Source organism: Micrasema longulum, unplaced genomic scaffold, assembly GCF_059751315.1.
Source record: "Micrasema longulum isolate JH-2025_06_02 unplaced genomic scaffold, ASM5975131v1 h1tg000095l, whole genome shotgun sequence".
Classification (NCBI taxonomy): domain Eukaryota; kingdom Metazoa; phylum Arthropoda; class Insecta; order Trichoptera; family Brachycentridae; genus Micrasema; species Micrasema longulum.
In genome coordinates this window covers 288062-314749 of record NW_028277301.1, presented here as the reverse complement: position 1 = coordinate 314749, position 26688 = coordinate 288062, and the positions used below count along the sequence as shown (strand labels likewise).

The 26688-nt window shown below is 30.9% G+C and overlaps 1 protein-coding gene across 1 annotated transcript in view; it reads left to right on the top strand.

Annotated features, from left to right (window-relative positions):
* Window positions 1–632: 632 nt before the first annotated feature.
* Window positions 633–26688, top strand: part of LOC148284724 (uncharacterized) — a gene marked incomplete at its 3' end in the record, with an annotated part of 279755 nt that continues 253699 nt past the window's right edge. Inside the window, exon 1 of the mRNA XM_088235641.1 lies at window positions 633–766. The remainder of the gene's footprint in view (window positions 767–26688) is intronic.

The window sequence follows — 26688 nt, the reverse complement described above, 5'->3', positions numbered from 1 at the left end:
ATGGATCAATAAGGGGAAAGTTCAAATTATATTCACTAACAAAACGTATAAGTGGAGAGTTCTGGGCATAATTCGTACGAACTGACAACAAAAACGTCTAATTTTGTGCGTTTTGCGGTAAATTATAATATATTTTAATATGTTTCGTATTAGGTTTTGGCCGAAACTAGAACAGAAGCCTAAATTCGGTTACGGTTTCGTCTGAAAAATTTGTTTCGGTTGGTCATTATTAACCGGTAGCAGTTTAAGCACAGAATGCAATTATTAATCTCTGTATGAACCTGTCTACTCAGTTTTTAACGATAAAACGCATATTAATATTTTTTATGAAATAGGGAAACTTATCAGATTGACATATTGAGTTTTTGATAAGTAGATACATATTTGATTATGTCGCGTCATGTTCCTATGAACTGGAGATAAAAAACTAAAAAAACTGAGCTGTAGTTTATAATTCTGCCGTCAGGTGTACTTTGGCGCTGTACAAACCGCGGCTAATGTCATTATCGTGCGGCACCTGTCAGATCATCAAAAAGGCGGTGACCGCCCTCAATACGGCAATTCTGGCGTAAAATTGGAATTTTATAATTTAAAATCCGAACAGTGGTTACTTATTTTACGTAGTGTGGTTATGTTAATAACACTGTTTATGTTAGCAAAGTGTGTAGAGACTGTTGAGTCATTGTGCTCCCGAAGGATAGTGTTGTGTACACAAAAGTGAAGTTCGCGCTGATGCCCGGCGCGCCTTAATCCTTATTTCGAAAAGGTTTGTGTTTACATTTTCTATTTTAGGTTATGGTGTGTTTAATTTCATGTAAATCAATGGGCATGAAGTATCTCGTTTAGTCTAATCAAAATAAAATGGTTTTGATCATAACATACCCACATGAATTAATAGATGTTCTTTTTTTAAAATTATTTATTAAAAGAAAATAACAGCCATTGTAACAAAAAACAATATATATAATACAAATAAACCAAAATTATAGTCTAATTCTAGTTTTCTATATATGAGTAAATACAATGCAAAAAAAATATAAAAAAGCGTACTCGTGAAAAGCCATCCGCATAATTCCACCTGTAAAATAATTCAATGTAGCAATAATAATGAAAAAGGACACATAAAAAGTTTTTTTTTTAAGAGATATAATTTATGTAGGATATTTTTTATATCTTAAATACAACGTATGTACATATTTTTGAATAGGAAAATATCAGGTTTTTTAAAAACATTTTTAAAGTAATAAAATGAACTAATATTTCTCCCAAATACCACGTGAGCATAGCCGCGGTAAAAGCTAGTACTTAGTTAATATAAATTAATATAGATAATAAAACACATTTTTTAAATTTTGGAAAGTAATATATCCAAAAATCACGTTAATTAAACACAAATATATAACAAAATATACGGATATAAATTAAAATAAATGTAATGCGTTTCTAACCGTGGGTTTGAAATTGTGTGTTTTTGTCTCTGTGTATTGTTTATTTATTAATGGCCGTAGCCATTTGTACAAATTGTATAGCATAGTTAAAAGATAAAGTTTGACACAGTAAAAGAAAAGCATAGTTAATAGATATAGTTAAATGTAATAAAGGTAGAGCATAGTAAATAAAATGATCGCTTTGTGACAAAACAGTGACATATCGTTAGAACTTAGAACGTAATGAAATATAAGATACCTACAACATATCAAGAAAAAAGCGACATGTAGCAACTTTATAGAAGAGCAAATAAAAAAGTAAAAAAGTATTTTTGTTTCTTTTTTTATTAATAAAAAAATCCTAAACATACCTACGCATTATTTTGGCGTGATTCCTACATAAATAAAATAAAAATTTAAAATACGGGAATCTTTATTTATTAAAAAAAAACTTTAACTCTTCTGTAAAACTTTTACAAGTCTCTTGATAACTTTCCTTTCCAGCGTCGCTTAAGTTTATAAATCTTACATACATATTGAATACTTACATACATCCGATTGAATTGTTGGTTCATTGGTTATTGTTGTAATGTTAGTAGTGCCTATTTTCTATGTACAACTGAATGAGTATGTTAAAGCAGTATAGATGCTAAGAATGATTTTTTGTAAATTATGTTTCAGGGTTTTCAAACTAACAGTGTATTTTCTTTTTTTTAAATAAATAAAATATTTATCAAAATGATAGTGTACATATAAAACAAAATATTATGTATCACCCAAAAATTTTGCAATTGTTGTTTCTCTATACCTAGGAAATTAGATACTTCAGGGCCCCGATTTACAATGGGAAGTTAACAGAGCTATATTTAACTGAAAAAAAAAACTGAAATTTGTGTACAAAAATGAGTATATTTGCTTGAACATTTAAAGTATCTTCGTCAGTAACCTATAGTTGAACATGTTTAGAAGAAAAAAATGTATGCATATTCTGTTTTTCACTTTGTAGAAAAAAATTCACTTTGTAGATAAAATTTAAGATAAATGTTAACTTCCCATAGTAATCGGGGCCCAGATATCAGTATTATTATTATTCTTAGAGGTGGGGTCAGTGCTATGCAAGCGGCTGCGATTATGATAGAAAGCCAAGGACGTCATACCTTCACTATGACGGTATAGTTGAAGATAAATTCACTCGAACGATTACGAATATACACTATCGACCCCCCAACTTTAAGTTTTGGGTAGGTACAGTGATACGTAACAAGGGGAAGCTTACGTCACGGTACACATATCTACGCTCTTAAGTGACATAGCTTCATTATGACGTCATAGTTAAAGACGATAACTAAGGCATTTGTGCCGTGTATACACTAATAATAAATAAATAATGATAATTCTCCAGAGCGATAACGAAGATACACTACCGATGCGCAATTTTTCCTTTCATTACGATTTATTTAACTTTTTATCGTTCTGAGGTTGGCATTTTTTTTCTTAAAAGCCTATTAAAAATTTGAGAAAGAAATAAGTTAATTTTGAAGTCGAATTAAATTCTGAAATAACTGTTAGTTTTGAAAACGAACGCCTAGATGCACAGATAATGTGGCTAGATTCTGCCTTATTAATATATAAGAGTATCTAGGCGTATAAATGTTGCCAGTTTAAAAATTCTTTTTGGTAAATATATTTTTTTCCATTTGTATTAATATCTTCCTTGGTGTACGTATCGAGACCTTAAAGAAACTGGCTTTGAATTCGCTATGTTAATAAAAGCAAACTATCGTTAAGCATACCATCTTGATAAATGTCAAAAGTCATATAAAAAACATGTTCAAGCGAACAGTTTTAGCTTGAATTGGGATTTACTGGAGTTAATAATAGCTTTAAAATTGCCATTTTTTATCACAGAAGCCTATTTAAGTTATAAATTAGAACAACGAGTAGTTTACATTTTAATTCAGTAAGGAACGCTGACTAAATTTGGGGTCTTTGGTCCCGCGGCGTTGTTGTTGACACACGAATCAAAGCTCAGAGGTTCGAACACCGCTCTATTGCAACATAATTTTCATTTTTAGTACTATTTAAATGTTATTTGTGTTTTTTTTATACTTTTTTTGGCTTGTATACATAATTTCAATACGTTTTTGATAAAAAAAAATTAACCTGTATTGGGTGAGCGCATATTTTGTTAATTAAAAAAAATGATTTTATTTTGTACTAGTTCAGTATGTATATATACATACATGTAATTTTTAAACGTTTTCAATTTTCTTTCCTAGATTGCATAATGTAAACATTATTTTGAATTTATTTCCATGCCTAGTATTCTGTTTATTTTGTTATTTTCAAGTATTTTTCATACCCTTTTTAATTTGTAGTATATCATAATTTTAATTTTTCTGCTTTTGTAAATAATATTATAGTTTAAAATATAAAAACGTCTTTAAATAAATTTGTTATCTGTAAGTCCCTAAATGAGTTTTTTTTTTAAAAACTCCTTGGGAATATTGTATATGATTATGTATAATATGTTTTCAATTTAATAAAAATAAAAAATAAAATTTCTAGCACAGAAAGGGATACGATAATTTTTATTTAATAACGCGTTACTAAGCAATACACTTTTAAAAAATAAATTCTTTTGTTTGTTGAGATTTTGCATTCCATCAATTTACCACGACCACAAAAAACGTTTGGGAGTATTTCGATTAATTTTCCTTGCTTGTGTTTATTTCCTACCTTTGAGCTAGCAAAATGAAATTTAGAATTTCGTTAGCGTAGACGTTCCGTTAATTAAATATTCATATTTGCGCTAATAAACAAACAAACAAGTCCCGATCCGTGAAACTATTGTTATATTAAATTAGTTGAACACACAAAACGGTGTTCCTCAAGGTTGGATTGTCGGTACATCATTACGTGTTACGAGTTAGTTGAAATAACCATATAATTATGTTATGTTCTGAATTACATCGCTCACATAGCCCACACCAACATAGTTAAGTTATAAAAAATCGGCATACGTCAATCTTCAGAATGACATGCCGAAGATGAAACATTACGTAGGACGGACAAAATAATATTGGAAATAAAGCTAGGGTTTCCTAGGACAGCGGTGCCCGTAGTTTAACGGCCGTAGTGAACGGTGATGCAGTGGACAGCCGTCGTAACGGTGACTAGAGTGTGGTTTCCTAGGAAAACGGTATTATCAACACCATTTAACACCGTTTACCTCGGAAACCACTCTCTAGTCGACGTTACGACGGCTGTCCACTGCATCACCGTTCACTACGGCCGTTAAAATACGGGCACCGCTGTCCTAGGAAACCCTAGCTTAAGACTAGAGTTTTTTTTCTGTGTTTAGATCGTCGCTCGTCGTTTAAAACGTGTGTACTAAAAAGAGACGATGTAATATTTTTTTTAAATTAAAAAAAAATATATATATTTGTACACTAACTTTGTGATAATTCAATATAAAACATAAATTTGTAAATTTATCTTTTTTGGAAAGTAACAGCTATAACATTAAAAAATTAAAAAATTATATTGTATGGGCAAAAAAACATTTATCAATGAGGTAATTACATTAATCAATGAATATTCATATACATATATATCTAAAGCAACTTAACTTATAATTTACTAAGCATACCTTGATAAAGAAGCTTGTCGGCCTCGTGGTGTGATGGACACCGCGTTTGCCTACCATGCAAGAGCTCTCGGGTTTAAATCCTGACATAGTTGATATGAATGATTTCCGGAGCAGGATTCTTCGACTCCTTTGACATGAGTCTCTTTCGTGTATTTTTTTTCCTTTTTTATAATATGTACGTATTGAATATATTTTTGTAATGTATATGTTATATTTAAAATAAATAAATTGAAATTGAAATTGAAAAATTGAAATGAAATATTGTTTTTTTTATATATATTTTTTTCGAATACATTTTGTATATTTTTTACTACATAATATATAACTTTATAACTTACATGAAAACAAAAAAATCCCTTATAGGCATAGCCTGTGTGTGGGTATACTAGATCTAGAATACATAAATCTATAGTGTAGATGTATAATATATATAAAAAAAAAAAAAAACATTAAAGTAAAAATTGAATGTTACGCTCCGGTCGTTTTTTTTATATTTTTAAATTTGACTAAGAGTAAAGAGTTAAGAAATAGTAAAGATAAAGAATGTTAAATTTAAGTTGATAATTAAATGAGGAAAAAGTAAGATAGCAAATTAAATAAAAAAATAAAGAGGGCATAATTTAAAGGGGTTCTTTTTACACTAGAATATTTCACAGTCCCTGTACTGGTACATGAAGAGCAAGACTGATCATCTTACCTTCATGTAACAAAAGTGATCAAGATACGCTGCGATTGGTGTACTTTATGACAATTAAAAAAATACAAAACTTTACAAGAATCGTAGAAAATAATACTATACATACTTTTTTTTGTTTCAGTTTGATAGTCTATTATTTTAAAAAAGAGCACTGAACTGCCTCATTACGGGTTTAATTATTTATGTTTTCTTTTTGTCATCACTATATTTTCTAATTAAACAAAATTTATATTTTTAGTTCATTTTGTTTATACACACACATTTTGTTTGTATAAAAAAAAATATTTTGCTGTTGGCGTTGAATAAATAAATAAATAAATATGGATTTACCTTTAATATTGTAAAATCTTTTATTGGCATACAATATTTAAGTAAAACGGCTATTCAGAAGATAAAATAAAATGGTTCTGTGATATTATATTTCCAAAATATATAAAAGGTAATAAATTTTATTCCGTCATCTATGTAATGTTATCATATTCTTCATAAAAATTACTATCACACGGTTTGATAAAAAACATAAATACCTATAAAGATAAGTTTTACTGTAATCATATTACTATACGAAACGTGAACACAATTTAGGGAATATACATTGCAATTTCAAGTGGGTATCTTAACCGAATTGATAGAGCCAATGGCCGTTTACACACCACAGCAAAAATCTACCAGCCGTGCTATCCTGAACCTTTCTTGCGGCCGTAGGTAACATTTTATATTTAAATAGCTTTTATCTCGCGTATTTTACTTACAAAATACGCGAGATAGAAGCCTTTTCTACGGCCGCAAGAGAGTTTGGAATATCACCCCAGGGCCCCGATTACAATGGAAAGTTAACAGAGTTATCTTCGACTGTCTATTAAGAAAAACAGATATTTGTGTACGAAAATGAGTATATTTGCATGAACATTTAAAGTATCTTCGTCAGTAACCTATAATTGCATATGATTAGAAGAAAAAAAAATATGCATATTTTGCTTTTCATATAGAAAAAATATTTTACTTTTGAGTCCGCAATATCAAAATCATATAACTCAATAAAAGAAAAAAAAATAAAAAGTTCTTAAAGTACCTTTTGTATAAGTTCCAAATTTCTAACTCACGTTCAAATTCAAATTACGAGCAACTTCTAACTCTTTTTCATTTTAATATATTTTTATATAGTTTTCGGTATAAAATTTCTGTATAAAATATTAAACTACAAACTAGATACTAACCTCCTAAATAAAATACAAATAAAAGCGGGATTGTGAACACTCAGACACCGGAAAATATTTAAACTGCCATTGTTTTAAAATAATGCTACATACCACACACCTATGGCCCGCATGTGTCAGGAATATAATATATACTGCCGAAATAATAAAATTGACATTTTTCATGATAGGCCGTTTTCACACCTACCACGCAAATCCATACTACCCGATATTTTACCGCGCTTATCCTGCAAACGCATACAAAATCTGTTACCTTTTCACACGCGTTGTAAAATGAATACGACCCGGTCTGTCAGACATAAATCTGTTGGGGTGTGCTTAATCGCAAACGATTATTATCAATATTAATAGTTCGAATAACCGAATTAGATTATTCCCGTAATCGACTTTTTATTTATGGATAATGCGTTGTTTTTTCAAAATACTTATGAAGTATGAAGAATGAAAGAAAAAATATTAATTAAAAATATATAAAATAAATATGCCTACTCTTATAATGCTTTATTGTATACACTAACTAAAAAAATACATAAAAACTTATGTATTGTACTCGTAATATTATTATTATTGTAAAAAAATATTTTTCGGTCATTTCTGTTTAGAAAAAGGTGTTTTTTAATTAGGTATTTTTTCTATTTTTTGTTATTATTATTACCTTTTTTTTTAATAAAAGAAATATTCCTTCACACAGGTTTTATCAAGGGGACCATTGAGAAAGAATGGTGTATTTCTATAAAATAATTTAATAAATATAATAATAATAACGCGTAAATCAGGGAATTTTCATGTACCTAAGTTTTGCTCAACGAAGTTCGGAAAAAGGTTTCTGGAAAGTATTGACCATTCCGAATTTTAAATAAATATTAAAACACGAAAAATCGAATAGCCAATTCAAAAGTGTCGTAATTAAAAAATATTACTTAAATCTTTTTGATAGTGATAGTTATTAATGTTATTTATATAGATGGTGTAAAGTACTATGCTTTATGTTTCTTTTTGTTTTCTTACAATTTCGGATGTATTTACTATGTATGATATTATGTATTGTCACAAAAATGTCTCATTTTTATTTACGGTCCCAAATGAGGTTTTTTTAAATTCCTGGGAGTATAATATCTTAGATATGTATTATATATTTCATAAATAAAATAAAAACAAATATAAATGTATATATATATTGAAATATTCGATACTTTTGAGGCATTTTTTTCAAAACTGTAATTATTTCATATATGTAATACTGTCTGTAGCTCTGATTTAATATAAAGAAATACATTATGCTACATTGCCTCTGTCACTTCAAAACTTTACATTTTTATATTCGTGCTTTTCTTGTCTGATAAAGTTATGGGTTTTAATATTTTTTTGTTTTTTTTTATTTTTGTTTTGTCCTTAAATAGTACAAACACAATACATGAATGTGCTAATATATTAACCTATATATAATTATTAGTCGGCCTCGTGGTGTAATGATAAGCGCATTTGTCTCCCATGCAAGAGGTCTCGGGTTCGATTCCCGACATGGTTGATAAGAAATATTTATTTAAAAAGGTGTTTTCCCACCAGAATATTTCATAGTGCCTGGACTGGTACCTGAAGCGTAAGACTGATCATCTTACCTTCATGTAACAAAAAATGATCAAGATACGCTGCGATTTGTGTACCACTGCAGTAATCTAAGCACCATTAGGTACGGAAAGGGAATGACGACGACGAATTGTTATTAAAATATATAATAATTATTAACATTTCACTAATTAAAAAAAAAATTTAAGACCAACTCGAATGCAATCACTTTTTAAGAGCTAACTTATCTGCTACACACATGTTTTATCAACTAACATTCAAATGAAATGATTTTTTTTTGTTCTCTTATTTCTAATGGTCTTTCCTTAAACTCTTATTTCTGATGGTCCACCTCGGTGAACCAACGAGTTCTGTGTCTTTGTTTTCTTACTAAATGGCAGACTTACTTCATTTTTATTTCTAGTTTCATATCCGAGTTCACACTGATTAGAAAAAATCTTGTTCCCTATGTTCAAAAGATTTTTTGTTCATTTTGTTTATAAACACAATTGTTTGGTATTTTGCTTTCAATACACAGGAATTTGGCTCTATGGAGTTGAGATTTGGTCTCAAAAATTGATAAATTAATTTAACTAAACTAAAATTATTTTTCTGTGTTAAAAACCTAACATGTTTTTTAAAATTGAATTTCATATATTGAAATTGATAAGGCAGAAAGCCAAAATTTAGGCAAAAGAGCAAAGATAGATATTTTTTATTTGGCTAGGTTGGCATTGATTTTTTTTACTATTTCGTTAGCTTAATAGAAAAAAAACTGTATTATTTTTAAGTATTCAATATATTGTTAGCTATAGAGTGATTTAGACAAGTAAAAAAATACCGAACGTATTAAATATTTTTGATGAATTTTCATAATGTTCCTTTTATTGTAAGAAACATGACTAAATAAGTATTTTTATACACAACGTATTATTATTTAAATTTTGTTTATATGTTTTAATTCGTATATATCTTAAATCTGCTAGTTTTTATTCACAAATGAAATGATAAATTAGGAACCGTTAAGTCAAACGCACAGAAATGTAAATAAACCACGCTGCTAATTAGCGTATTATTAAATAATATCTGTCGTCTTCATAGAGATCCCATCCCGCCTGACATTAATGTATTTATTTGCTTTACAAACAATGAAAAATAATATACAGAAACATTAAAATAAAAAAATGCACTACTTATTTTTCATCAATTACGTGCAAACACTTTTAATAATATTTTACTTAAACTTAAAATACATATATAAACAAAATGAACAATATAACCCACTTATTTATAATATAAATTAGAAAGGGTATAAATAAATAATATGCACTTATTAGTGCAGTTTTTAGTTTTCATGTAAGTTATTTATTATTCGGAAAATATTGCTCTTAAATAAATACCTTTTTTTTAAAAACTGATATAAAATATTCGATTATAATAACAGGTTTAAAAATATTCATAAGAACATCGCAAAGAGTTTTTACGAATGTGTTAGTGAAAAAGTAATGTACCGCCATTATTCGTTTAAATAAGTTTCGATAATAATATCGATTTATCGTTTATAAAAACGAATACTTCTTTATATTAAAGTAAATTTATATATACATCGGTAAATTTTATATTGAAATACATTATCACCAAACCCTTATCAGAACCTAATGGTGCATAGGCCAGTGCATTGTTAATTTGAATGTATATATGATTTAAATCATTATATAGACATAATAAAGTAATAATTGCATACAATAAACATTAACGTATGCGAGTGTATAAGTCCTTGTTTACACCTTCAACTTTAGTAAGCAGAAAATTAACTATCAACGAAATTACCAAAACAATCAAATTATACAAAAAAAAAAAGATTTTTTTTTTGTACAATTTGACTGTCTAGTTTCGGCTACAAAATGTTTCCCTCTTTAGGGTTATTTAACAAGTTAACATACATAATACATATATTATATATTCGGTTGTGTAAGCAAATACAGTGGATTACAAAACAGTATTTTTTATTCTCAAATAAAAATTATATATTACGATGATCCACAATATTAGATTTACAAACATCTAAAATAATACAATGACATTATGTTCATCACAATCAAACTCTTATTCGCACCCAATGGTGCATAAGGTACTGGAGGTGCAAGTAATGATGTACCGCGGGAAAATTCCCGAAAGCGTAATTCCCCGGAGCAGGAGTACATTCCTCCACATACCCGAAACCGTTTTAAAGACTGTGGGTCTTCCTATCGGTTTTACTCATTCAAAAAAAACAATAAAAAAGGCTTTTGACACTGTGGACCACAGCATTTTGATCGAAAAACTTCAGTATATTGGTGTAACTGGAATACGTTTAGAAATTTTTAAAGACTATCTTTTAAACAGATCATCTTTGGTAGAAGTTGGAGGTAAGTTTAGCAATTCTGGTAAAATCACCTGCGGGGTACCTCAAGGGTCTATACTCGGTCCGTTGCTATTTCTTATATACATCAACGATGTGACAAAATGGGGCATCAAAGGAGGAATACAGCTTTATGCAGATGATACGACTATTTTATATCCCACTAAAAACAAACAAGATTTACAGAAGATGGTTGAAAGTGACGTTTTACATCTGGCGGAATGGCTGCGTTTAAATAAATTGAGCTTGAATGCAAAAAAGACTCACTACCTTCTATTTGGAAACAAGAGTAATGAATCTATTGATGTCTTTATTGGTGTTGATCGTCTGGAGAAAAAAAATAGCACTAAGTACTTGGGACTGTTAGTGGACTCGCAGCTTACTTGGAATGAACATGTTGAGCGCGTGAAAGGAAAGATTGTCCCTGTAGCTGGAATACTGTACAGATTTCAGAGAATGCTTCCAGTTTCGCTGCTTCGAGCAATCTATTTTTCTATGGTCCATTCGCATTTATCATACCTATGCTGTGTTTGGGGTTTTGCAACTAAGAGCAAAATTTCTGAGGTGCAGATTATTCAGAATAGAGCGATCAGAAATGTGTTTCACCTACCGTATGATACTCATGTAAGGGACATTTATTTTGAAACAAAAATCATGCCTTTTAGCATGCTTTCCTATTTCGAGATAACTGACACTATCATTAATACTACTCTCGACTCAATGCACAGTAACATAAAGCCAGCTTTCATTGGAGACATCCATCGGTACAGTACTCGATCAAAAAACAATATATATATTGGATCTGTGAAGTCTACGAAGTTTGGTACTAGATCTTTACAATACATAGGTTTCAAGGAATTTAATAAATTGCCACAAAAATTTAAAGTACCTATTTCAAAATATAGAAACAGGACGTGCGAATTGAAACATTATTTTTTCCAGAAGTACTTTGAATAAATAATGTTAGTTTATAGAGAATGCGCATCTTGAACATATACCTTTTAATATTTCACCGTTTTTGCTTGTATATGTAATTTTTAATACTATTTAAATGTTATTTGTGTTTTTTTTCTTTTTATATACTTTTTTTGGCTTGTATAAATAATTTCAATTTTTTCAACGTTTTTGATAAAAAAATTAACCTGTATTGGGTGTGCGCATATTTTGTTAATTAAAAAAAATGATTTTATTTTGTACTAGTTCAGTATGTATATATACATCCATGTAATTTTTAAACTTTTTCAATTTTCTTTCCCAGATTGCATAATGTAAACATTATTTTGAATTTATTTCCATGCCTAGTATTCTGTTTATTCTGTTATTTTCAAGTATTTTTCATACCCTTTTTAATTTGTAGTATATCATAATTTTAATTTTTCTGCTTTTGTTAAATAATATTATAGTTTAAAATTTAAAAACGTTTCTAAAAAAAATATTATCTGTATGTCCCTAAATGAGTTTTTAAAAAAAAAACTCCTTGGGAATATTGTATATAATTATGTATAATATGTTTTCAATATAATAAAAAAAATATTTTGGTCAATAAATGAGTAGATCTTTTGAAATTTCTAATTTCGTATATTATTTCAATTCAATTTAACTTTATTACGTTCACTGCCCCTTTCACTGTGAGTTTGAAAGATTATATGGAGGGTCTTAGTCGGATATTGTCATTCATCCTTATGAACATACATGTGTATATTGCAAGCATAAATGGTAGCAAAAACGATATTTACTTGTATCGCAATAAATTCGAGATGCAAGGCGGTAAAATCTCCGCGGTATTTTACGGTAATTTTCGGTAAGAAATGAATATGACGTACTAATTTTTATTTTTCGAAGATGCAACAAATACAAGTAGCTTTGTTTTAGGACACGTTACATGACAGTGAAAACCAGGTTTAGATCCATCGGGTGGTTTTCAAGATTTATTATAAGTATGGGACGTTCAAGGTCATTCGGTGTGTACTTTTTTAATTTTTTCGACAAAAAAAGTTATCATATTTTGAAACTTAACAGGATCGGTGGACATAATGCCCTTAGCCCTCCCGTGCCTAAGGGGGGTATCTGGGGTCCCCCAGGTAGCATATTTGTTCAATACCTTTTTTGTTAATCATCATATTGATTTCATTTTATGCATAACTCTACTCCATTATGTTACAAATGTATCGAAGATATTAAAATATTTTTCTGCGGAACTCTTTTAATAATAATTCACATTTGTCTTTTTTCCCCCCCGCGCAAACAGCATGCATCACAATTCATTTGCTATTTGCTCCACAGTTTAGTGATCTTTGATACTTCGGTCAATTTGCACGTCTCATCTGTTTCCGGAATAACCAGAAAAATCCAGTTTACGCGAGTAAGATTTTGCATGCTAAGGTGTTTAGAAAAAAGTATTATTATGACTAATAATTTCAAATAAACAAAATTTTTATATTTAGCTATCTGGATATTGCGCATTGGATTTTGCATACAAAGGTGTTTTTTGAATAATAAGTGAATTTTTTAAAATTTATAAAACCTTTTTTTACTTCACCAATCTCAAAATGAGTAGAAAAAAATTGACGGATGATGTTATTGAGCAGCTTCTAAACGATACGGATATTGAAGTGTCTTCCAGTGATGACAGTGATTTAGAGTTAGAATCTTCAGATGATGTTTCTGAAACAGATGACTTTGTAATCGAAGATTACGATGAATCTGATTATTTCGACCAGGATAGTGTTAATTTAGAAGAAAACAGCCAAAATGACGGAGAAAACGTCTTCGCTTCTAAATCGGGTTACCAATGGAGCAATATTCTACCTTCTACTTCAACAACACGTTCCCTTAACATAATTAGTCCTACGTCCAAATTAACTTTTTTTATTTTAATTTTGCATATTATATAAATTTTTACACGGCGTTGTTCGATTTTTGAGTTTTTATTTCTTGGTTATTTGATTTTCAAGTTTTTTAATTTCGTATTTTAGATTTTCTAAGGTCTCGAGTTTTTTTTTATTGTACTTATTTTTTTAAAAATCGATTTAGTGATTTTTCAAAGTTTTTTTGCCATGGAGTTACTGTGGAGTAATAGAAATTACTATTTTGTATTATTTTTAGTCGTCGTATTCTGTAAAATTGTATAATATATCTACCTATGTAACCGATAAAAGGAATTCGTGCCGTGTTATACTTTATTGTATTTTATTTGGGAAACATACCAACAATTTTAAACACATTAAGATTGAGCTGTGTGATTTTTTTTCTATATTATTTTGTAAAATATTATTAGTTTTTAAAATTAATTCAAATAAATTAACAAACACGCTGTATATGGTTTACGAACTCGCTCATCCCTCTCCCGACCGCCCGCCGTACCGCCCCGCTAGCTAGTGGCGTAATTTCAATCAGTGGTATCCAAAACGTGGCAGCGGGAGGAGCGCGCTGCCATATAAAATATTATCGCAGCAGTATTTTATGAAAAAATGTATGAATTTCCTGCTGGAAAAAACTGGAAATATTATGAACCAGTTTTATAAACAATACCATGACAATTATAAAGACATTTTTAAAATATTTTTTTAAGACGTATTTATAGCATTTTAGCTGGGGTATTCGTAGTACCCCCTCAGGCGCTCGCGGAATTTTTTCACCCTCAGGCTCCCAAAGGTTAGTAAAACCGTGTGTGACCTTGAACGACCACCGCTCATGCCGCAATTTAAAAAAAAAAAGTTTCTTTGCTCTTAATTACGTCCCTATTACGATTTATTATAAAAAATATGAAAGCCTAAGAAAATAAAATTTATTAAAAATGTTCATATATTTTTTTTCTTTGGACCAATTCTTTTCAAGATACACGTTTGAACATCAAATAGAGTTGATCGAAATAGCGAAAAAGCGGTATTTGCACTAACTTTTTACTAATTGTTTGATAGTCAACCTATCAAAAGTCATCATCATCATCATCATTCTATGTCCGCTACCTAGTTGGAGCATATGGTGTTCACAAAGATCCTCCAAAAGCAAAAGAAAGAGCAAAAGTCGTACGGGTTTTGGGTATGTCATAATTCATGCTTTGGGAAAACCTCGTACGGACATTTTGCTGAGACCTCTCCTCATTGTTCGACCAAAAGCGTGTAAGTGCTTCTTTTAGGTACAGTTGTCTCATATCCAGCACCTTCATGTATTGGAACAGCTGTTTTGACGGGTATGTTGGAGGGTGCCGGAATATTATTCTCAATAATAATTTAATGATGTAATCGTATGTGTGTATATGAGTACTTACATATATATTTATATTTTTGTTTTTTATTACTTTGTTGAAATTTTTACATATTTTTGAATTTGGATTTTAGGCCAGAGCATTCTTAACAATTTTAAATCGATTGATAAGGTGGTTGATAGCTTTCCTCATAAAGGTTTGAAAAAAACAATTATTTTTTGACAATCATTGTTCAATAAGTCAACTTATATTCACTATACATTGTCACATATATGCACACCCATACATGAATACACAATATATTTAGTAAATACACACCCTCACACAATATATTTAGTCCCCCTCCCTAACATGTACAATAATACTGATACATTGTAACAAGTAGGTACTTAGCATAAATATTATTATTGTACAGTAAAAGTTATCCTCATAATGTAATTGTACACATTATATATAAATGTATATATTTGTACCGACATATTGAAACCATTGTATAAATTCTATAATGTGTTAATAATGTGGTTTTATAGTACATAAATTTAGAGTTAACTCTAATGGACCGGTGAAGTTTACATATTATATGCTAAGTTTATCAATTAACTATTTGAATTTTTTAAGTACAATATTGTAAGGGAAAAAAAACATAAATGAAAGTAATTTTTTTTATTTTTTTTATTAAGTTTTATTCATTTTAACAAGTAAATAACATACAAAATTGTATTTTTGTTCCCGCAAAGCCGAAGCTTGTCTGCGGGTTACATTACATTTTTTTTTTTTTAAATTTATAAGTAAGTACATAGTTTAATAATAATTAAAGAATAAGATATATTTATACACTTAAGTTTCACTTGCTGTTTAATAATTTTTTGACTATTTTTTTAAACGAAATTAGGTTTTTTTCTTCACGATTTTTGGCTGGTATTAAATTGTACAGTTTTGGTACTACACTACCCATTGTTCTGTCACCATAGTAGTTTTTTTGTCGTGGTACCATCAGCTGCTGTGCCGATACTTGTCGGGTCGTGATCTGGTGGTTTATTTTGGATTTGAAATTGCAATCGAGGAAGTGATCTGTCATTATCTTATATTGACACTGTTTGTTAATTGGCAAAACGTTAACAAAATCAAATAATATTTTATTGTTGTCTTTTGCCTCATTCTTTATTTTTACAGGTACGATAATTTTTAAAATTTGTACCTGTAAGCTCAAGACTCTATCCGTATAAGATTTAAAACTTAATCCCCATATTCTTAATCCATATTGAATAATTGGGTCAACTAGCCCCAAGTAAACTAGTCTCAGCACTGGGTATGGTATGTATGGTTTTAAATGGTACATGTTAAGTAAGCAAACTCTTAGCTTATTGCAAACTGTTTTTATCTGTTCTTCCCAATTAAAAGTGGAATCTATAATAATACCTAAATACTTATAATTTGATACGTGATCTATTTTTGTGCATTTGCAGTCTTGCAGATTGATATGCAAGCATTCGTGAGTGTGTGCATATATTAACAAATCTTCTTTTGGTCTATTATATGGGGACGTAATGTGTAACGCTTTCGTTTTTTTTATATTTATTGTTAGGCTATAATCATGTGACCATCTTAAAACTTGATTAAAGTCCGATTGCAGTTTTTGCTGCGCGTCTATTTGTGAGTCTCCAATAGCAACAATTGCCGTATCATCTGCAAACTGATAGCACAGTGAGTGTTGTATGACATTTGCCATAGAGTTACAGTATATCAGGTATTCTAGGGGACCAATTACTGACCCCTGGGCTACTCCCGTTTTTACTTGTACTTTTTTGCTGAATATGTCTTGTATTTTCACAATTATATTTCGATTTTTGAGATAGTTAGCGAGTAGTTCTTTATACTTTCCTCTGATCCCAGCATCGTCCAAACATTCTACAAGGCGAGAGTGATCTAAGGTGTCGAAGGCTTTAGCATAATCGAAGAATAAAACAATCACGTGTTTTTTGTTATTTAAGGCTTGGTTTATATTGTTTGCAAAGTCAGACAATAACTGTGTTGTGTTTTTTCTTTTTTGAAACCCATACTGTTTACAATTTATTATTGAATTCTTATCAAGATATTTTGTTATGTTCTGAACCAAGAATGTTTCAAATATTTTATTTATACAAGTCAATATAGAGATAGGTCTATAGTTACAGTATTCCAAGTGAGAGTTTCCTTTGTAAAAAGGCCTTATTATAGATATTTTTAGACAATCAGGATAAATCCCCTTTTCTAGACACAGATTTATTATTTTACAAAGCAAGTGGCTGATATTTTCCTTTACAAATTTTAAATCCCGAATTCTTATTGAGTCTATACCTGGCGATTTTAGTGAGTTTAGTTCGGTTATAATTTTTTGTATTTGAATGGGCCTCGCATATGGGATACGCAATGATTGCATTTGTTTTTTTACATGTACGTTATCCAATAGAGTTTTAATTTTGCAGTTATGTTTTATTTTTTCTACTTCATTTACAAAACTCGAGGCGAAATTATTTACTATATCATTTATTTCTGTATTTGAGCCCATGTGCTTCATGACAACGTCATCAAGGGAGTTTACATTTTTTCCTAATAAGCGATTTACGGTTTTCCAGGTTTTCATCATATTTCCTCGGTTTTTTTCGAATTCGGTTTGAAAATGTTTTATTTTAGTTTTTTTTATTTTCAGAGTCGTGTTATTACGTAACTTCACGTAGTGTTTTCTATATGTACTATTTGTTGGACTGCTTCTCCATTTTCTAAACGCAATATCCCTCTCACGCATCATATGCTTTAAGTCTCGGGTTATCCAAGCTTCGTTACTTTGTTTACTCGACAGTTCCTGTTTTTCATATGTATATCGTTCGTATATTGTTTGAAAAGTATTGACAATTTGATCAAATTTGATTGAATTAAATAATTAAAATCGAAGTAAAAAAGTTATGTTAAAAGTTTCTAGTTAGTATTTACATAAATGGAAATAATATTAACATTAATAAAAAAACTTACTTAAAGTAATTAAAAAGTAAGAGTTAAAATAAAAAAGAATAAAAAAACATGATCAAGTGCACAAACCATTTTTTTTAAAGGTAAAATATATCTACGTACCTACATATTTCAAGGGATTCAAAAAACCGATGAAAAGCAACTTAAAAAAAAAAAGACAGTAAGTTTAAGTTAATTTAAAAAACATCTTCAGAATTAATGTTAGGAAGATAGAAAATATCAGTCTAGTGCGTCTAGAGGGGACATGGTATGCAAGTAGATTAGTTAGTTCTGGGGAATCAAATTTATTATTTACAGTTTTGTAAAGCAGGATCTGATTGAAGATATCTTTTCTGTGTTTCAATGAATCAAGGTTATGAAATTTTAAAGAAGTTAGGTATATAATTTGGAAAATACAAATGAAATTTGTATGTATATTTATATATATACATGATCCCGTAACTTCGAATCGATATTCGAATATTCGAATCGATACTTTAGGAATGAAATAGTTCCGCAGTCCCCATCCCCTTCTCACACACACAAATACAATTCTACTGACTATGCGATGTCGCATGGATACGCGCTGCACATGTGAAATGGGCCATCTCTCTCAGCTTTTGCGAATAATCTCTTAGAAATAAATCTTATTCAATAAGTACACACGTACAACTTTTTTTTATTGCATTGTATCCTGTATAAAAAAAAATTAAAAATATGTATTACAACTTAATGTATAAATCTATTTTGTGTAATTCGATAATTGAAGATATATATGCATGTAAAATTGTATCGACGAATGCTTTCAAATTGTATGTTTCCTATTATGTATCTTTGTTGAATTACCTAATAAAATAAAATAGATAAAATTGAAGATAAATGTTGACTTCCCATTGTAATCGGGGACCAGGCCCGATAAAATGACAATGTGTGGATTAACTCATGGAAAAATTAAGGTTTTATCAACAATACTTTAAGTTTTTCCTAACTTTTGAAGAAGAAAACTGGATTCAACTCCTTTGGAGTCATTTAAATTTATATATTTATATGTTACAACAGAAATAAAGAAAATTTATAGAAGGGAATTATATGGCCACAAGAATTGAAGGAATATAGATATTCAAACATAGGTAGAATGGTGCATGTTACACCGGACAATGAAATGTCATAAGTTCTGTAAAAGACTTGACTTCTATATTTCCTTTAAATAAGTTTCTTTGTTTATGTTGCAATATATTAATGTTGATTGTGCCTAAGGGGGCTGAATCCAGCTGTAAGAGACGATTTTAATACACTGTATTTGATTAAAAAATATAGTGCCCTATGCGCCAAGCGGATAAGGGTTGAATGATTATGAAGATAATCTTATAATTTTTTTATTTTTTTTGAAAAAAAGAAATATTTGCGTTCTTATAATTTACGCAAATATTTAATTTTGAGGGCCATATTCAACGAGTTGTAAATAACTCACTATTAGAAAATGGAAATCAAGTTGGGGTAGAGTGGGATTCGAACCACGGATCTTTGATCCATGAGTCCGAGACACTAGCCACGAGACCACAACCCGATTCTATGATTATGTTTTCCACTCGATTTTCTTTTCTATTCGTTTTCGATTCTATGATTCTAATTATGATTTTCATTACTTTCACAAAGGCATGACAATCTTACACTTCAGACGACAAAACTTAAAAGTTTAAAAAGTCGATTATTTTTTTTGCTTTGTCAAACAAACAAACCGCAACACCATTTCCCCGGGTAGGCAGGAAGATAGAACGCCATATCACTCTGTTTTTGCATACAGACCTCGCTTCTTATACATTCGTACATCTTCTCATGCACGCGCGCCGATTATTTCGACTTTTGACATGTCCATTTTTTTTGCCAAAGCAGTGGCCTTATATTTTAACTAATTAATTCCGTAAATTCATTCGTTATTATTTGGACCAATTCTCTACCAGGGGCGAATCGTCCATATAACCGATTATGCGCAGCTTACCATTATATTTAACTATAAATAATACTTTTTTATAGTAGTTTTGACTATGGGAGAATAAATAAAATGATCTTTATTTATTACAAATTGACGTCACCGTTTATATTTTCCTCAAAAAAAAATATAGGCATCTAAAAGCGCACCCAGCGCATAGCCCGTTCTCAATGCGTGAAAGAAACTGGGCGATTATTGCAGCTTATTTCTCAATACAAAATGTATACTGTATTTTAACATCCAAAAACCCAGTAGGTATATTTTCCTTGCTGAGTTCACTCGCAGATTACATATATTATCTGAAGCTTCTTTATTTGTAGAGTAGCATTGCGAACATTATTTCTTAAAGGCCGAATATTATCTACCTACCAATCCTTCTCATTTCCTAGTGCACTCCACGTAACAATCATTCTACATGTAAGTGCCGGAAAAAACATTATATTATCACTATTAATCTAACGGCAAACATGTTTAGTGCTTTCAACAAATCGCTCAACAAGCGAGCTGTGCCAGCGTCCATCTAGACCGCCAGCTTCATACAAACTGTGCCAGCGTCTCACGACCGCCAGCTTCACCAGCAAAGTTTATACATACATTGTTACAAAAATGGCACAAAAAACACTGGCAAATTCTGCTTGTACTAGGAGTAGGCTCAGTATATGAAGGGTCGGCAAGCCAGAAATATTAGTATGCCTAATGTTGCAATCGGTTCCTATATGGGCAAATGCCTGTTCTAAGAAACCGATTTGTTGCGGCAAATATGGTTTTCGAATATGTTTCCTATAAATAAAAACAATATTGAAGAAATAGAAAAACAGTTATAGCCCAAAAGAGAAGAAAAGAAAAAAAATATTACAGTTTACATTAAATGTAAAAATACAATTAAATATATAAATATAAAGCATACATACTACATACATACATATACGCATACATACATATATACACACATATACATATATATATACACACATACATACACAATATATATAAAGTACCATCACACGTCACGCCTCATCCTCAGCAGGTCAGTGGAGTTGCGCAACCTTCCTTCCCCAACAACACAGTCCACTATCTAAATTATCTTCCTACTAGGACGAGGTATTCTTCACACGTCGTCTACTCCTAAACACGTATCTATGAGAGGGAACGAGAGCGAAACACGTTTTTGATTTCGCTAGAGTGAGATGGATGTATGACGAACGAACGAACTTACGAAACGAAACTGTGATAGAATAAGCCCGCGCATTCTGAGGCTCGGCGCGACGTTTCGCTCTTCTTTCGTCGCCTTTCTTGTACGTGTCAAAACTAGAGACGAATTTCGTATTTTATTTCGTAATCCTAACCGGCTTAGTCTACAAGAAATTATTAAAACTGATGAGTCACGAGTCAGTTGTCGTAAAGCGGACGGCACACCGGGGGTTGATAGCATAATATAATAAGGAAGGGTAGAAAACATAGAAAATTGTATTTTTCTCTCCTAATTTCAAAAGCCACTAAATCCACATTTTATTTGATAAATAATGTTCATACATTTTCCCAGCCTTTCTGATGATGGTGATGGAGTTTTTTGGACTATTATGCCTTGTGTCGTTTGTTCTTTGTCCTTATTGCCAACGTTTCGGACGTTATAGCAGTATCCATTATGGATCAGGGACAATTTTTATTCTGACCAGCTTTCTGTCGTCTTTTGTACTAGTTTATTTATTGACGGACTTATGCAGTCCATTCTAACAATAGTAGATACAATGTCTTATAATAAATACGGGTACTAATCGAATAAAATCCAACTAAATAAAATTAAAGCTAGGACAAAAAAAAATATTACTATCTCAAGGCAAGATCCGGACTATCTTAGTGATTTTTAAAATCTATAAAAACTTACATAATAAAAGTCCAGATCTTGTCTCTTTACACTACGACACAATCTAGACATTGGTGCATGCAAGCCATAGGTTGTGCTGCGTTGATCGAGGAACAGCTCATTATTATTTCGCAACCGGCGGATCGGAACATTGAATACTACTTGTTCCAGTAACGATGGTACATCAATTAAGCCATTCAGTAAATTAAACACAAATATGAAGTCAATGTTACTTATATTTCTACGTTTTTGTAGACTTGAGATTTTTAACATTGACTCCATTTCTCCGTAAGCGTAGTCTCCCCTCTCGAGGCCAATCATCCATGCTACTTTTCTTAGCTAACGATATTGCACCGATTCGATATGATTTATCCGGCCTACATAGAAGGGAGACCAGATCACGGAGCATATTCTAAAAGATGACGAACAAGTGAGCGATATAGTGTTTTAATTGTGAACATATTAGTAAAGTCACTAGATGTCCCGCTAACAAAACCCAAGAGTTTTAGTGACTTGTTAATCATGGTATCAATATGTTCATTAAAGGTAACTTTACAGTCCATGGTAATAATAATAATAATAATAATTATTATTATGGATAACTTATGTAGCGCCATTTTTGTAATATAATACCGTAAGGGTTTACAAAGTGATTATTTAAGAAAAATAATCTACTTTGTCGCCATATGCTAAGAATTTATTCAAATGATTTAGAGAACAAGTGGGTTTTAAGTTTCTTCCAAAACATCACTTCACTTTCACAGTTTTGGACCTCTGCTGGGAGAACATTCCATACCGTAGGGCTTGCGTGAAATTTAGTGCGCTGATTGCGTAGAGCTATAATAACTTTTCCTTTCGACGTTGATGTAGCTGATTTAAGCGTAAGACGTCTGTCAGCTAGTTCATCTGGAATGCAGAGTTCCCTTAGATATTCTGATTCATAAGCCAACAGAGTTTGTATTCCACCCTCTGTGGTAAACGTAGCCAGTGCAATTCCCGAAGTAGTGGAGTAATATGACTGAACTTAGAGATTCCAAAAATAAGTCTCGCTGCGGCATTCAAAACAGACTGTAAGCGAGTCATTTTATTAATTGTTAGACCTGCGTAGATACCATTACAATAATCGACTCTAGACACTATAAACGCATTTATTAATTGACAGGCGGCATCAACCGACAAATTTTTGCGTATGCATTTAATCTTTCTCAGCTGGTAAAAGCATGAACTTTTCGTTCTACTAATTTGAGCGTCAAGAGAAAGGTCAGAATGAAGGAAGACTCCCAGTAGTTTAACGGTGGGTAAAGCGGTACTCCTTACATCGGGTAGTGCCGTATCCTGAATCAAATTCTGTCGTCTAGCTGAAGCCATCCATAGTTGTTCCGTTTTAGATGAGTTAAGTGTTAGTCTATTTTCAGCCATCCAGTTTCCTATTTTCTCAATGCATCCATTAATCAAATTAACAAGCACATTTCTCTCACTCAAGTATTCACTCAGTATTGTAATTATTATTCCATGTTACGTTTTCAATAGCCACATCAATAAAAAAATATTATTGATTGATTCGGCATTAATTTCGTAACACTTCATTATAAATTGTTATAAAAAAAACTTTGTTATTAGTGTTACGCAATTTTATTATTTTATTTATTTATCTATTAACGGACATTGTCCATGTAAACAATTTATAGGGTTTAAATATTATAATAAAAGAATAGTTTAAAACATTAAAAAAAAGAAAAGAAGCATTGACAAACATAAGGGACATCAAGACAAGATCTGGACTATTTATTTAGTGCTCGTTTAAATCGTTGTAAACTTAAACCAAAATAGTCCAGTTCCTGTCTTGAATAAACAATACGACAAAGACGTGTCATTGGAGAATTAAGGCCATAGTTTGTTCTATGCTGATCGATGAACAGTACAACTGGCGGATTGGAACATTGAATTTTACTTGTCCCTGTAATGATGGAACATTGATTATACCATTTAGTATGCCGAACATATATATGGAGTCAATATTAGTTCTACGTTTTTGTAGACTAGAAATATTTAACATTGACTCTATATCAGCATAAGAATAATTACCTCTCTCTAGTCCAAGCGTCCACGCTACTTTTCGAAGCAAGAGATGTTGGACTGATTCATTGTGATTTATGCGATTGACATAGAATGGAGACCAGAGCACGGAGGCATATTCTAGAAGAGGGCGAACAGTTGAGCAATAAAGAGTTTTGATTGTACGGACATTAGTAAAATCAGAGGATATTCTGTTAATGAAGCCAAGTAATTTCAGTGATTTATTTACTGTATTATCTATATGCTCGTTGTATGTCAGTTTATAGTCCAAAACAACTCCTAAATCTCTGATGGACTTAACTACATCAATTTTGGAGTTTTCTAATAGGTACTCGAAGGAAATCAGTTGTTTTGTTATATGAAATGACATTATTTTGCATTTTTAAATATTTAGTTCTAATTTATTGACTTTACACCATTGGTTAAAAGAGTTAAGAGTTAAGTTTTTCAAGAACACTTCTACATATGCGGGAGAGCACTTCTCCCATCGACGAGTTATATAAAACGAAAATTGAATACTTAAAACAAAGTTTTATTTTCACAATGATTTATGAAGTTTATTGTTCAACAGTGTTTTAAATATGTCCAAATGTTGGTAGACAGGCTGGATTTCCTCCCAAGGCAGTTATTCAAATCTAAAATTGTTGCAACAGAGAAGGAAGACATTTTTGAGAAGGGAATATGGAAGTCAGGGCTTATGCCCAGTCAATGGCCACTTTTCACAATGTGTTACATTCACCATTCTGCCTATGTTTAAACATCTACATTGCCTCAAATCTTCATGTGTAGCTGAAAGCTTTATCGTGTCGGTGAGATTCATCCTGCTGAACCAATTCACCTATTAGGCAACGCGTGAAAACATATTTTAAATGTTCATACTTCTTATATCTTATTTTAGAAGTATAAAAACTAATGTATTCTCTTTATTACTCTTTTAGTTATTCTCTTCTCCTTCTCTATGAGTTCTGCTGATTGTTAAGTTGATTTACCGTAAACCGGAAATCTATCACAACTCTCTTTTAATAGGAAAATATCACATACTACGAATACCGATAAAAATATATGAAATGGAATTAGAATAATTAAATGTATTTTCAAAATCAGTATGGATATTGTGGAGAAATGTTTTTATATATTTTTTTTATTTACATTTTTTAAAAATATGTTACTTTAAAAACACGACATGTTTGTCCTTGATAGTTGTGACTTTAATATTTGTGACAATGTTCTCAACAAATTTGAATGGTCAGAAACAAATAAACATGAATCGTGACGTACTAGGGGCCTGGCCAATGGAATTACCGTTTTTGCGGAAATTTAAAATTACAAATTCAAAAATATTTTTTATGCTACTAACAAGAATTTTTTTTCCTGGACAGTATTTCATAGACCTTTATTACTTTAAAAATGGAAAAAAATGTGATATTTTTTCTAGTAGAATCTATTAGAACTATTGACGGCGCGGCGTTCAAAGTAGTTTATTTTTTATTTTTTTTAGACAATTTCAAGAAACTTCGTTATACAATTTAATTATGGTTTCCAAGAATATTGAAGTTTGAGGTACATCTCGCTCAAAAAATCGTAAATATACGTGAGTGTTCTCCTAAGAAATATAAAATAATGTGTTTAAAGTGCATTTATAATTTAAAATAGACAAATTTAGATTTACGAGAGTGTACTTCTTGAGGTTCAAAATATCAACATTGGATTCGCGAATTCGAAGTTGTATTTGCGTCGGAATGCCTGTCACAAGAACAGTTTAACTCGCGAACCAAGCGGGCACTTGGGACAGTATAGCAGTATAACTGTACTTCTACAGACAAGAGACTTCTATTGTCCGGTCCACTTAGCTCGCCTTATTCCATGGGGCACAAAGTAATCGTACCTGAAGGCTATTTGGACAAGTGTGTCCGGGGCGGATGAAGACTACAGTTTTGCGTGTGAAATAAAAACAGAACCATGGAGAGTGTTTTCGATTCGATGACTACTCTCAGATAAAAATCATGAAAAAGATAGGTGTTTTTAATCGGCTTCATAGATTAGTGGTTGGCACGTTCGCCTACTATGTTTGTCGTCCTGGGTCCAATTGCTAAAAGGGTCAACGTGAAATATTTGTTTTGAAGATGGTTCAACGCTTCAACTCAATATTTTCATGTTCCTGATCTGGTACGTGAAGCGTAAAACTAATCGCCTTACTTTCCAACTACTGAGTAGGGAAAGGGAAACGACAGTTATAATGAATTAGACATTTTTTTCCACAATATTTTGGGTGTATTCAAATTTTTATAGACAAATATACTCGATTTAATCAGCATTACATCAACATCGTTTGAGTATGTCCAAATGTTTGCAGACTGGCTGGATTTCCTCCCTAGGAAGTTTTGCAAACATTTTGACATACTCAAAACATTTATTTAAGTATTAAGTATTTTAAATTTAAACAATGTTTTTAGGCGTTGCCAAGTAGGTGATTTAGTTCAGCCGGATGAATCTCACCCACATAATAAAGGTTTCAGCTCTTTTACTTCACAAAAGTTAGGCAGAATGGTGAATGTTACATCGTGTGTAAAGTGGCCACTTAAACTAGCCAATGACAGGTCATAAGC